General features: G+C 48.1%; 1 long non-coding RNA gene across 1 annotated transcript in view; it reads left to right on the forward strand.

Annotated features, from left to right (window-relative positions):
* LOC121020114 (uncharacterized) overlaps window positions 1-12,056 on the forward strand; it is a 14,934-nt gene extending 2,878 nt beyond the window's left edge. Inside the window, exon 3 of the long non-coding RNA XR_005785948.1 lies at window positions 12,047-12,056. This is a non-coding gene — a long non-coding RNA (uncharacterized LOC121020114). The remainder of the gene's footprint in view (window positions 1-12,046) is intronic.
* The last annotated feature ends 240 nt before the right edge of the window (window positions 12,057-12,296 follow it).

The following is a 12,296-nucleotide window of genomic DNA, read 5'->3' on the forward strand; positions in this document are numbered from 1 at the left end:
ACCACTCTTCTCTTGGATTTCGTTACCGTCCATGTGCTGATGAGCCCAGACCCGTAGTTCTCCACCAGACAGCTCTCTGGAGCTCCAGGCCCACAGAGCCAGCTTCTTCTAAGAGCTGTCCACAGAATGACTCGAAAGCATCTTTGGTTCTGCATGGCCCAAGCTGAGTGAGCTCTTCCTCTGCCCTCTTACTACCACACCTCGTGCTGGGTCCTTCACCCCCCAGCACCTTAGGGAAGGTGCTACACGTCCCTCCAGGTTGCTCAAGAGTTCGCCTAAACATCATCTTTAACTCCTTTGTCTACCTCAACACCCCATGTTACAAAATTATGATGTTAGCTCCCACATCACTATCCCACTGCCACCAGCATCTCAAAACCCGCCATGACCTCACCTGAATTACCGACGCAGCTTTCCTTCTGGCCTCTCCAGTGTTCTCTAGCCAGCATCTACTGCATCTTCCACCAAGCTGCCAGAAGGAGCCCAGAAAACCCTTCAAAGGCTCCAGTTACCCTCGGATAAAGTCCCACCACCTTGGTCTGGCCTTCCAGGGCCCCCCTCCAGGCCCCCCGTGCTCTGCCCTCTGCCTGCCTCTCCAGCCTCAACTCCCGACACTCCTACTCCTTGTGCTCTGACCATACGGGCCTTTCCACGTCGCAAGCGTGTCAGGTCTCCCACTATTCCTCTGAAATGGTTGGTCCTGCTGGCCCCCTCCTCCACTTCCCCCACTGTTTTTGCTTCCCAGTTGCAGTTTGGATTCCTAGATCAGACTTTCATGTCTGATGTTCCTCTAGAAACTTCTGATATTAATCAGAGTGTGTATTTAAAAAATTATTTATTTGTTTTGAGAGAGAGTGAGCATGTGAGCGAGGGGAGGCAAGGGAGTGACAAAGAATCCCAGGCAGGCTCCTTGCTGTTGGTGCAGAGCCTGACGCGGAGCTTGAACTCACGAACCGCGAGAGCATGACCTGAGCCGAAACCAAGAGTTAGACACTTAACTGACTGAGCCACCAAGGCGCCCCCAGAGTATTTATTAAACTTTTGTATAAATACTCGGACTATGCTATTAAGTTTCCTGAGGTCAGGATTCCTATTTACTTCTGTGGCCCCATTGCTCAATATTCAGGACTCCCAGTTACATGTTAATTTCAAGCAAACAACAAGTAACTTTAGTATAAATACGTATGAAATATTTCACAGAAGTATAATTTGCTCAAGTCAAGAAGTGAATGTGAGGAATATTCATGCTAAAAATACTATTTGTTGTTTGTTAGGAATGACATTTAATTGGGTGTTGTGTGTTTTTTACTGGTCAAGTCTGTAAACCCTACTCAATGTGTATTAGCACGGCAAATGTTCTGAACATCTGCTATGTGCTAGGCAACTCACACCTCATTAAATTATTTTTTGTGAGGGCGCCTCAGTGGCTCAGTGAGTTAAGCGTCTGACTTCGGCTCAGGTCACGATCTCACAGCGTGTGAGTTCGAGTCCCACGTCCGGCTCTGTGCCGACAGCTCGGAGCCTGGAGCCTACTTCAGATTCTGTCTCCGTCTCTCTTTGCCCCTTCCTGTCTCGGGTACTGTCTCTGTCTCTCTCTCAAATTTAAATAAACATTTAAAAAGTAACTAAATAATTGTACAATTCCTTGTTTTAATGGCTGTCTCCCATACTCAGAAGTTAAGCTCTTGAGGGCAAGGACTCTGCCTGTCTTGTGCCCTACTCTCTTCCGTACTTGGTCCCAAATACCTTCAATACATATTCCTAGCATTGAAATGGAACTAAGAGGGGGCTCTTTTACAATGGTACTTCCTTTCAGTGGCCCCCAGAATTAGGGGCCTGTGCGGTGGTAAGCAGAGCCTGAAGGGGGCCGTGTCTCCTAGAGTCTGGAGCTGGCCCCACCGTCTGTGGGGAGCAGGGCCTTGCTGGGCACAGGAGGCGAGACTCAGGCCGGCAGGCAAGGGAAGATGGCCGCTGCCTGGTGGAAACCGGATCTGCCCAGGCCCTCGACGACGTGGTCCCTGGATGCTTTCCCCAACCTTAGTGTCTGCTGAGCGTCCCACATAGGGCTCAGCGGGGCACTAAGAGTACAGGAATAACGATAATCTTTCTCATCCTTGGTTCCCGACATAGTACCTCCCCACCCGCAAATAATTTTGATTTAATCGTCTAGTTCCTGAAAGATGATCAAAGCCAGGCATTCAGGTTACTCTGGAAAAGTCCTATCTTGAATCCTCTTAACCAGCCCTTCAGGAGAGACGCTAATAGCATTCCCGTTACACAGATGAGGGAGTGGAGGCCACATGGGATGAGTAATTTGCACAAGCAGGGACCCAGCACTTGGTGTTTTCAGCACAGAAGTGTGATTAGATGCACGGTCTCAGGCACACTGCACAGCCTCCTATTCCCAGCACCCACTAGCTCTGTGACCAGTGGACAGATGATTCTAATCTCTGCCTTGGTTTCCTTATCCATAAGATGGGATTAATGAGTGTCTTCCTTAATAGAGTTATGGGAATCTAGTTAAATAGTCCACAGAAAGCATTAGGACAGGGCCTGGAGCAAAATAAGTGCTTAATAAATGAGCTACCAATGTCACCACTATTCCCCCCACCCATCCCTGAGACCACTCAGTGCCCGGCCCCACCTAAGCAGCTAGCAGCTGTAAATGTTTGGTGACTAAGCTGCTATTATTAAGTGAGGTGTTTCCCAAACTTGGCCTGAAGACATGAATTACCTGGGAGTCACTTACTATAAAATAGATTCTCAGGCCCTTCCCTTGGAGATTCTGATTGGTAGGTGTGGGTGGGGCCGGGGAGTCTATCTTTTAGAAAGGACCTCAGGTAAAATGCATCCTTAGGCTAGTTTAGCAAATCCTATTATAGAATGTGAGGTAGGCTAGTGTTACCGCAAACCTGTTGTAGCTTGGGTGGGGCAGCGGCTGAGGTGATGGTTAGAATCAGGTGGACAAGCTCAGTCCTTACAGGTTGTAAGACTTTAGTGATACCTTTTCTGATTCTAAAAATGATCTGGACTATTTGGTCTCAAATGATCTCCCCAGAAATTATTTACAAAGGGAAAATTAGCAGCTTTGTAATGGAAAAACCTAGCAGACCCCTTCTTCACCAAGTGATTAAAGGTAACATCCTCAGGGAGCCTGGGTGGCTCAGGTCATGATCTCGCAGTTTGTGAGTTCAAGATCGGCATCGGGCTCGCTGCTGTCAACGCAGAGCACGCTTCGGATCCTGTCTCCAGCTCTCGCTGCCCCTCCCCCATTCGCGGTCTCTCAAAAAAAGTATCCTCGATAATGGGGCAAACCATGGGTGACTCGATGGGATACACCTGAAGATACGGCGGAAACATTTAACCAGATGTAACCATAAGGAATTGTCAGGCAAATCATCCCAATTGAGGGACATTCTACAAAACAGCCAGAGCTTCCTAACTGTCAAGGTCAAAGGAGCCTACAGAGGTGTGGTAGCTGACTTCAGTGCTGTGTTTGGATCCTTGATAGGTGAGGGTTACCATAAAGGATATCATTGGTCCAATTGCTGACACCGGAATATGGACTGTGGTATGTAAGGAACAGTATTGTATCAATGTTAGGTTTCCCAATTTTGATGGTTATACTACAGTTGCATAGGGGGATATCCTTGTTCCTAAATTTGCATAGAGAAGTTTAGATTTTTAAAAATGTTTTATTATTTATTTTTGAGAGAGACAGAGACAGAATGCGAGTGAGTTGGGGCAGAGAGAGAGGGAGGCACGGAATCTGAAGCAGGCTCCAGGCTCCGAGCTGTCAGCACAGAGCCTGACTTGGGGTTTGAACTCACGAGCTGTGAGGTCATGACCTGAGCTGAAGTCAGACGCTCAACCGAGTGAGCCACCCAGGCACCCTGCATAGAGAAGTTTAAAAGTAAAGGACATGATGTCTCTAATTTACTCTTAAATGGTTCAGAAAAGAAAATAGTGATACCTGTTTATAAATTTGTATAGATAGGAAATATACACAGTGCTGAAAATTATGAAGCAAATATGTACAGTGTTAAGAATCATAATGCTTATTATTTGTTTTTAACATTATTCATTTTTGAGATACGGAGACATAGTGCAAGCGGGGGAAGGGAAGAGAGAGAGAGGGAGACACAGAATCTCAAGCCGGCTCCAGGCTCTGAGCTGTCAGCACAGAGCCCGACGCGGGGCTCGAACCCACGAACCGTGAGATCATGACCTGAGCCGAAGTCAGACACTTAACCAACTGAGCCACACAGGTGTCCTGTAAAATCATAATGCTTATTGTTAAGAAAATAACAAGACAGGAGGATAGAAAAATACAAAGAAGAAAGCTGAAACCACTTCACCCCCACTGACAACTAATCCCATCAATAGTAGAATATTTACGTGTCCTTGAGTCACCATATATTTTTTTTAAATGTTACTTATTTTTGAGAGAGCATGAGTGGGGAAGGGGCAGAGAGAGAGAGAGAGGGAGTCACAGAACCCGAAGCAGGCTCCAGCTGTCAACACAGAGCCCGACTCTGGGCTGGAAATCAGGAACCGCGAGATCAGGACCTGAGCCCAAGTCGGAGGCTTAACCGACTCAGCCACCCAGGCGCTCTGAGCCATCATTATTTTTGACTGAAATGTAAAATGGGCAAATGCTTCACGTCTCATTGACTTGCATTTTCACTCCCATGATGTAGCCACAACATCTTTCCGTGTCGGTCTGGTGTTATTTTTAATGGCTGCATGGTGCTGCTGGTGAGGCGGGGCTGTACTTTAGCGAGTATTTAGATTGTTTCCAGCTTGACTGTTCTAGACTGAGACAGAGTGGGTGTCCTTACAAATACATTTTTGCCTGCTCTCTGAGTGTTTTATTATTCAGAGCTGCTGGATCTAAGGGAAAGAGGATGAGAGAGAGGCAGAAATAGGGAAAAAAGCAGAGACAGGCAGAAATGGCAGAGACGAGAGAGAGAGAAACGTGCCCCAGAGACTGAGAGGGCGCTTGTCCAAAGCACTGGAGGCCTCAGCAGCCCGGCCGCAGGAATCCAGGCAGAGAAGTGACTAAGCCACTTTTTGGAACACACCCTGCAGATACAATTGTAGGTAAGGTCAGAGTCCTTTGTGTGGGGATTTTCAGGGGACTATTGTTCTTGAGAAGCAACCCGGTTACCCATCAACAGAAGACCGGTTATAGATTATGCTGGAAGTGCTCATTGGAGCCAGTCTCCAAGTCGGGCTACCAGATTTAGCAAATAAAAATACAAGAAGCCCAGTTAAGTCTGAATTTCAGATAAAGAATAAGTCTGTCCCAGTCTTACACTAAAAGCCTGTTTGTCGTTCATCTGAAATTCTAATTTAATGGGGGCATCTGGGCTTTATCTGGCAAAACTACCTTGAAGACCCGTGAGAACATACAGGTGAAGGTTAGAGGGCTTGTGTGTGTGTGTGTGTTTGTACACATGTGGGCTTCTGAAGTGACCCTGGAGATTTTAGCTCCTGACCTGGGTGGTGGGTGTAGTTGAGGGAATGGGACTTGTCTATTGTCTGGCCCTCAGCTTTGTGCTGTGTAGTGATTTGTACATATGTCTTAAAAGTGTTGATATATTGGGGCGCCTGGGTGGCTCAGTCGGTTAAGCGTCTGACTTCGGCTCAGGTCATGGTCTCGCGGCTTGTGAGTTCGAGCCCTGCGTCGGGCTCTGTGCTGACAGCTCGGAGCCTGGAGCCTGCTTCTTCGTATTCTGTCTCTGTCTCTCTCTGCCCCTCCCCTGCTCACAGTCTCTCTCTCTCTCTCAAAAATAAATATTAAAAAAAATTTTTTAAGTGTTAATATATTAAATGCAAATATTAAACACATCGTGATTTCCTAAACTCCATTTGAACATTTTTGATCTTAACTGGCAGGGGGTGCCTGGGTGGCGCAGATGGCTAAGCCTCCAACTTTGGTTCAGGTCAAGATCTCACAGTTCATGGGTTCAAGCCCCACATCAGGCTCTGCACTGACAGTGAGGAGCCTACTTGGGATTCTTTCTCTCTCCCTCTCTCTCTGTCCTTCCCCTGCTTGTGCTCTCCCCCCCCACCCCCCGCCCTCAAAATAAATAAACTTAAAAGTAAAAGCAGCAGCAGCACTGACCTGGGCCTGGGGCTCTGAACAGAGCATGTGAACTGTTTTCCCATCCTGCAACGCTCATCTGCCCCTGGGCTTCTTAATCATGGTCACTGCTGCCTGAATGTTCTTTCACTCCCCTTCCCCTCTCACCTGCCCATCCTTGTGACCTCAGCCTGGAGTCAGTTTGGATATCACTCCTCTGACTCAACTGGGGTCCCTTGGGGCTGCTGAGTTGCCTGCTACTACCTCCCTCCCTCATCTGTGAGCTCCACTGGGCACAGAGACCTTGTTTGTGGCCGGCTGGGTTATCACCATGTCCTAGCCTCTTAGGCCGGGTACCCTCTGCTTCTCGCTCGCTGTGACTTGGGCATGTCAGTATTTCACCTCACTGAGCCTCAGTTTCCTCATCTATAAAATGGGACTGATGATCTTGCCATGGGAATCAAATGGGCCGGTGTGCAAGAGATGGGAGAGTGAGATGGTATTAGTGTCTCCGAGGTGATGTTTGAACTGAGGCCAGCTCTAGGAAGAGCTGGGAAAGGCTGTCCTGGGCAGAGGAGCATAAGGGCGTTCCCCCTGCTACGGGAAAGAACCTGTATGACCAGCAAGGCGGGGAGAGTGAAGGTGATGGAGCCGCTCGGGGGGCCACGAGCAGGGTTTGGAGCTTATTTTAATGAGTCTGAAGTGAAGAGCTGACTCTGACCTGAGAAAATCGTTTGCGCTCACTTTCTCCTGCTTGCCAAGATCTCCCCCACACAGCGGGTCAGAGAGGCACAAGCGTCTACAGGTGTGGAAGTGGGTGTGGGTGGGGCAGAGAGGAGGCTCCTGGGGTTTTTCCTGGAGACAGGGTCAGCCTTCTGCCAGGAAGGTGAAGCTAACGGGGGGACATCAGTCCAGTCCGACGGGCGAGGCTGCCAAGGCCAAATTAGGGCATGAGACAGTTGGAGAGAGAGTGTGTGTGCGAACCCCTGGTGGCAGTGCACGGAGATTAGCAGGGGGAAGGCGCGCTCTGCACCTAGAGGAGATCCCAGCGACCCGTCTTGGGCCTGGAGCACCAGCGGGAGCATCAGCATGCCATGCCAGGTGTGGGGAGGCCCGGCTGCAGGGCATCCCTCAGCCCACACACACAGACACCTGCCGCCCTCGAGGCCTGGGACAACTGCCTTTGAACCAGGGTGATCACCTCCTTCCAGTTACCCAGGATTGTTCCAGAACCACCCCCTTCTTATTACCCCAATGAATAGATAAAGAAACCACGTCTCAGGGGCAATCAGTATAGTCTTGGTTTTGTGGTTGGCTTTTTTTCATGACAAAGCCGTTTATTTGTAATTGTCACATGTGTATCTAAAATAAAACATTCATATCCTTCAGAAAAGGTTAGGAGAAGGGACACTTGGGTGGCTCAGTTGGTTCAGTGTCCGACTTTGGCTCAGGTCATGATCTCACGGATCGGGAGCTTGAGCCCCGCATTGGGCTGTCTTTTCTGGCGGCACAGAGCCTGCTTCGGGTCCTCTGTCCCCCACCTGTCTCCCTGCCCCTCCCCCTCCCCTGCTTGTTCTCTCTCTCTCTCTCAAAAATAAACATAAAAAAGAAAACTGAAGCCTCCTTCCTACCCCTGTCCTCTTCCCTCCTCAGATGCTACCAGACTCTTGGGTCACCTTTCACAGATAGTCTGTGCCCACGGGGTGGATATTATCTTATTTACTTCTGCACAAAAGGCAGCCTATTAGATATGCTGTTCCCTTGACTTTTTGTTTTTCACTTAAAAGTCTAGCAGTTCATTCATCCATTTGGCTAATATTTATTAAGCACCTCCTCTCGGGGTGCGTAGGTCAGAGCAGTAAATAAAACTGGTCCTGCCCCAATGGAGCCGTCTAGAGCAGAGAGTGAATATTTAGGTTTTAGGCCTCAGTAGTGAGGACATTATGTAGGTACCTATATAAGAGAAAATACATTTCCACAATTTTTTTTTTTGTTGACAAAATGTAATATTTAGGAGCACCTGGCTGGCTCAGTCAGTTAAGTGTCCCAACTTCGGCTCAGGTCATGCTCTCATGGTTTGTGAGTTTGAGTCCTGCGTTGGATTCTGTCTCCCTCTATCTGCCTCTTCTGCGTATGCTCTCTCGCTCTCAAAAGTAAGTAAATAAACATTCTTTAAAAATGTAATATTTAAAGATAATTTTTTGATAATACAGGTCTACGAAAGAGAGGAATGGAATTCTCTTTTGAAGATTTACATTTTGCTTTTAATTGGGACTCCAAGTTAGTGTTCCCCATCCTCAAATCGATTGCAAACAGTCATCTGTAAAAGCCATTCTTTTTTTTATTTTACTTTTTATTATTTTTTTTATTTGAGGCAGGGGGGCGGGGAGAGAGGGAGAGAATGAGGCAGGTTGGGGAGGGTCAGAGGGAGAGAGAGAATCCCAGGCAGGCTTCACCCTCAGTGTGGAGCCCAATCCCACGCGGGGCTCCATCCCAAGACCGGGAGATCATGACCTGAGCCGAAATCAAGAGTTGGTCGCTCAACCGACCGAGCCACCCAGATGCTCCTGTAAAAGCCATTCTTAGCACAAGGGGCCATAAAAGGCAAACCTTAGGTTGGATTCGGTCCATGGGCTGTATTTGCCAACCTCTGGTCTAAAGGGCAATCAGCAAAAAAGTAAAACATACACAATGTCAGGTAGTGGTTGAGTTGCAGGGGAGAAAAGTCAAACAGGGCGGGAGATAAGGGAATGAGGACTGGAGAGAGAAGGGGTGGGTGGCTGACGAAATGGTGCCAGAGAAGGCTTCCCTGAGGAGATGAGGGGGATGAGCCTGGAGGCCCTCTGGAGGGAAAACATTCCAGGGGAAGGGGGCATCACATGCAAGTTACCGGAGCCGGAGCATGCCCGGTGTGGTCCATTGTGGCTGGTGCCTCATCAGCTCGGAGGGGCCACCAGGGCCGGACCCTGCATTAGACCTCCTGGTGTAATGCAAACGTTGGGTTTTCCTATGAGATGGGAGCCATGGAGGGTTTATATACACAGATGGTCTTTGACATTTTAACAGCTGTAAAATATTCCATTGATTGGACTATTAGGTATTTAACAAGTCCTATGATGGATGACTTGTGCTACCCTATTAAAATTAATGAGGCTAATACTTGCACATGATAAAAAGAAAAAGACCTGGGATGTGGGATGTGGTAAAGCCTCTCCCTGCCACCCCTGCCTGGCAGCCACCCAGATCCCCTCCTGAGAGACAATCACCGTTACCAGTTTCTTGTGTCCCCCTCCAGAGGTGGCTTCTGTGTCTCTAAGAAATACCTATATATTTCCCCCACTTTCTATGCAAATGGTACTACGTTGTGCATGCTGTTCTGCACTTTGGTTTTTACCACTTAATGTCTTGATGATCCCTCATCCATTACATGCAGAGCTTTCTCCCTTTTGACAGGTGTGTAATATGACTGCACCATAATATATTAAATGGTCTCCAGATGGGCATTGGCTTGAGTGTAAGAGCATCAAATACTACCTTGGGAGGCTACAGAGATACCATAGGAGTGAGGCTCCTGCACAGAACCAGGCACACAGGAGGTGCTCAGCAAATTGGAACGAAAAGGGTTTGCACATCTTTTCTGGGAGCCCCCAACTCGGGGCCACATTCAACAGACTTTGACCCAAAATCTCCCTTGAAAGCCATTTATATGCTTTCATATAAATGAAATTTTATATGATAATTTTATAAATTTTAAATGATTTTAAATTTTAATTTTAATTTTAAATGATTTTAAATTTTAAATGATGTAAAATGATAATTTTATATGATTTTGAAAATTTTTAAATGATTTGAAAATTTATATGATTTTGACTCCTTCAGAGGTCCTCTGGGGTCATAGGCCCAAGGCTGAATCACTGTTTGCTTTCAGGCAAGTGTGAGACACTCGAAGAAGCTTTGTTTTTTAAATCAAGGAAGGATAAGGGTGGTGGTTGAGCCTTGGCTCATTCCTTGGACTTTCTGTAGACATCGTCTTCTTCCTGGTCAAGATTAACTCTTTGACTCTGATTCAGCCACCCGGTTAATGATCTAATCAACAGGGGCCAAGTGGCCTAATATACAAAGAGTTCTTGGCAATTAAGAATTTCATCGATTCCATGACCAAAGGACATGAAGGGATAGTTCGAACACGGAGAAACAGAATGGCTTTGGAACACGTAAAAATGCTCCACCCCATTCATGTGAAATGCAAATTGCAACTAGGAGGTCTCACTTTCCTTTATCAGATGGGCAAAGATAAAAAAGTTAGAGTATACCCTGCCTGGCCAGTTTTTAAGAAGGGGCCCTCACTTCCCTGCTGGTGGAACTATAATTTAGTTTAACCTTTTTGGACGATGTTTGGACAAATGTATCAACATTTTATATAACGGCACCTTTCACCCAGAGTGCACAGATGTGTGTTCAACACATCCATGGAAATTGCCACGTTGTTTATAGTAGCGGAAAAATTGCAATCTAACCTGAAGGCTCTGGGAGGGAAAGTCCTCTTGTTAAATACATCCTGCCATTGTAGTAAAATCCATACAATGGAAGGGTCTTCAGTCTTGCAAAAGATTAAGGAAATTGCATGTAATGATCTGGAACAATTTTCAAGATACTGAATATTGTTACTTGGGAGGATAAAGCAAGATACAGGCTAGCGTGTGGGCTCCCATTTGTGGTACCTAAAGAAGGCATGTACGTTAGTCTACATATATGTCTCCTTGTTTCTATAAGGACCCCCCGGGAGATCATACAAAGCACTGGTTAAAAATAATTGCCTTTGGGGAGAGAAATGGATATCTGGGATGAAGGAGACTTTCTTTTCTGTTTGGGTGTCACATTTTTAGTTACTGTTTTTACTTTTAGTGGGGGACGGACACCTGTGGAAAACGCAGGCCTCTGTTCAAATGTGTCTTCCCCTCAGAGGCCTTTCCTGGTCACATTAGATATTCCCAGACTGTCCTCCAAGACAGGTGTACCAGTTTTCACCCCCATTAGTGGCATGTGTTCCCAGCCTCGAGCGTGGCGGCTCAGAAGCGGCCTCAGGGAGCGCCTCGGCCAGCAGAGGGCGCCGGAGGACCGCGCCCCAGGGCGGGGAGCGGGGAGCGAACGCCCGGCCCGGCCCGGTTCGCTGCAGCTTCGCCCCAGAGGCCGCCCACTTCCGGGAGGACCTGACACCACTGCATCAAAAGTGTCGCCTCGCTTTTCCCTGTCATATGGCCCTGGGGCAGCACCTCGGGGAGCTGGTCTGTGGCCCCGGGGCCTCGTTCGTAGCCCCCTCCCACTTCGCGGTCTCCGCCGCTTCCAAGAGGGAGGGGAGCGAGGGCGGGGACGATTCCATCCGAAAGGAGGGGACGGCCTTGATCCGAGAAAGGTCCTCCCCCGCCCTCCACCCCTTCCCGAGCGCAGGTGCCTGACCGACCCAGGAAAATGGAAACCCGGAGGCCAGGCGATGGTGTCTGCGCACCAGCGGCCCCTGGACTCCTTACCCTGGAGATAGGGGTCATTCATTCTTCCATTATGGGATTGTACCATCGTTCGTTAATCCATGATACCGTTGATAAACATTTGGGTCGTTCCCAAATTCTTGCTATTAGGAGCAAGGGTTTAGTGAATATTCTCTTGTTTCTTCTGAGTTTGGGGCTGGGCAGCAGTGCTCAGTAGAATCACCTGGAGCGTTTGAAAAACATGTTAATATGTTTATTATTAATCAGTTCCCCCCCCCCCCCCGACTGATTAAATCAGGGTGTATGTGGAGGTGGGCCCAGGCTTGGGTGTTCCCTAGCGGAATCTAATCTGCGGCCAGGGCTGAGAATCCCTGGGATGCCCGCTGGCCTAGGAGTAGACTGTTACTAGCTCATGCCAAGCTTTTTCAAAGTGGTTGTGCCCATTGACACCGTCCTCCGCATGGGACAAAAGTCATGCTGCCCTCACACCCTCCTCAACACTTGATATTGACCAAATTTTAGCTTTTTGTTCTTCTGATGGGTGTGAAATGGTATCTCACCAGAGGTTTTAATTTGCATTTCTCTCATCACTGATGAGGCTGAGCCATTGGTGAAAAATGTTGAAACAGAGACTGAAAAGGAGCCAGCCAGGTGAAGATCTGGGGGAAGAGAGGTGGGGGGGGGGGGGCTGGGAGGTGCCAAGGTCCTGTGGTGGTAAAGGG

The sequence above is a fragment of the Herpailurus yagouaroundi genome, unplaced genomic scaffold (assembly GCF_014898765.1).
Source record: "Herpailurus yagouaroundi ecotype Mexico unplaced genomic scaffold, PumYag 246, whole genome shotgun sequence".
Lineage (NCBI taxonomy): Eukaryota > Metazoa > Chordata > Mammalia > Carnivora > Felidae > Herpailurus > Herpailurus yagouaroundi.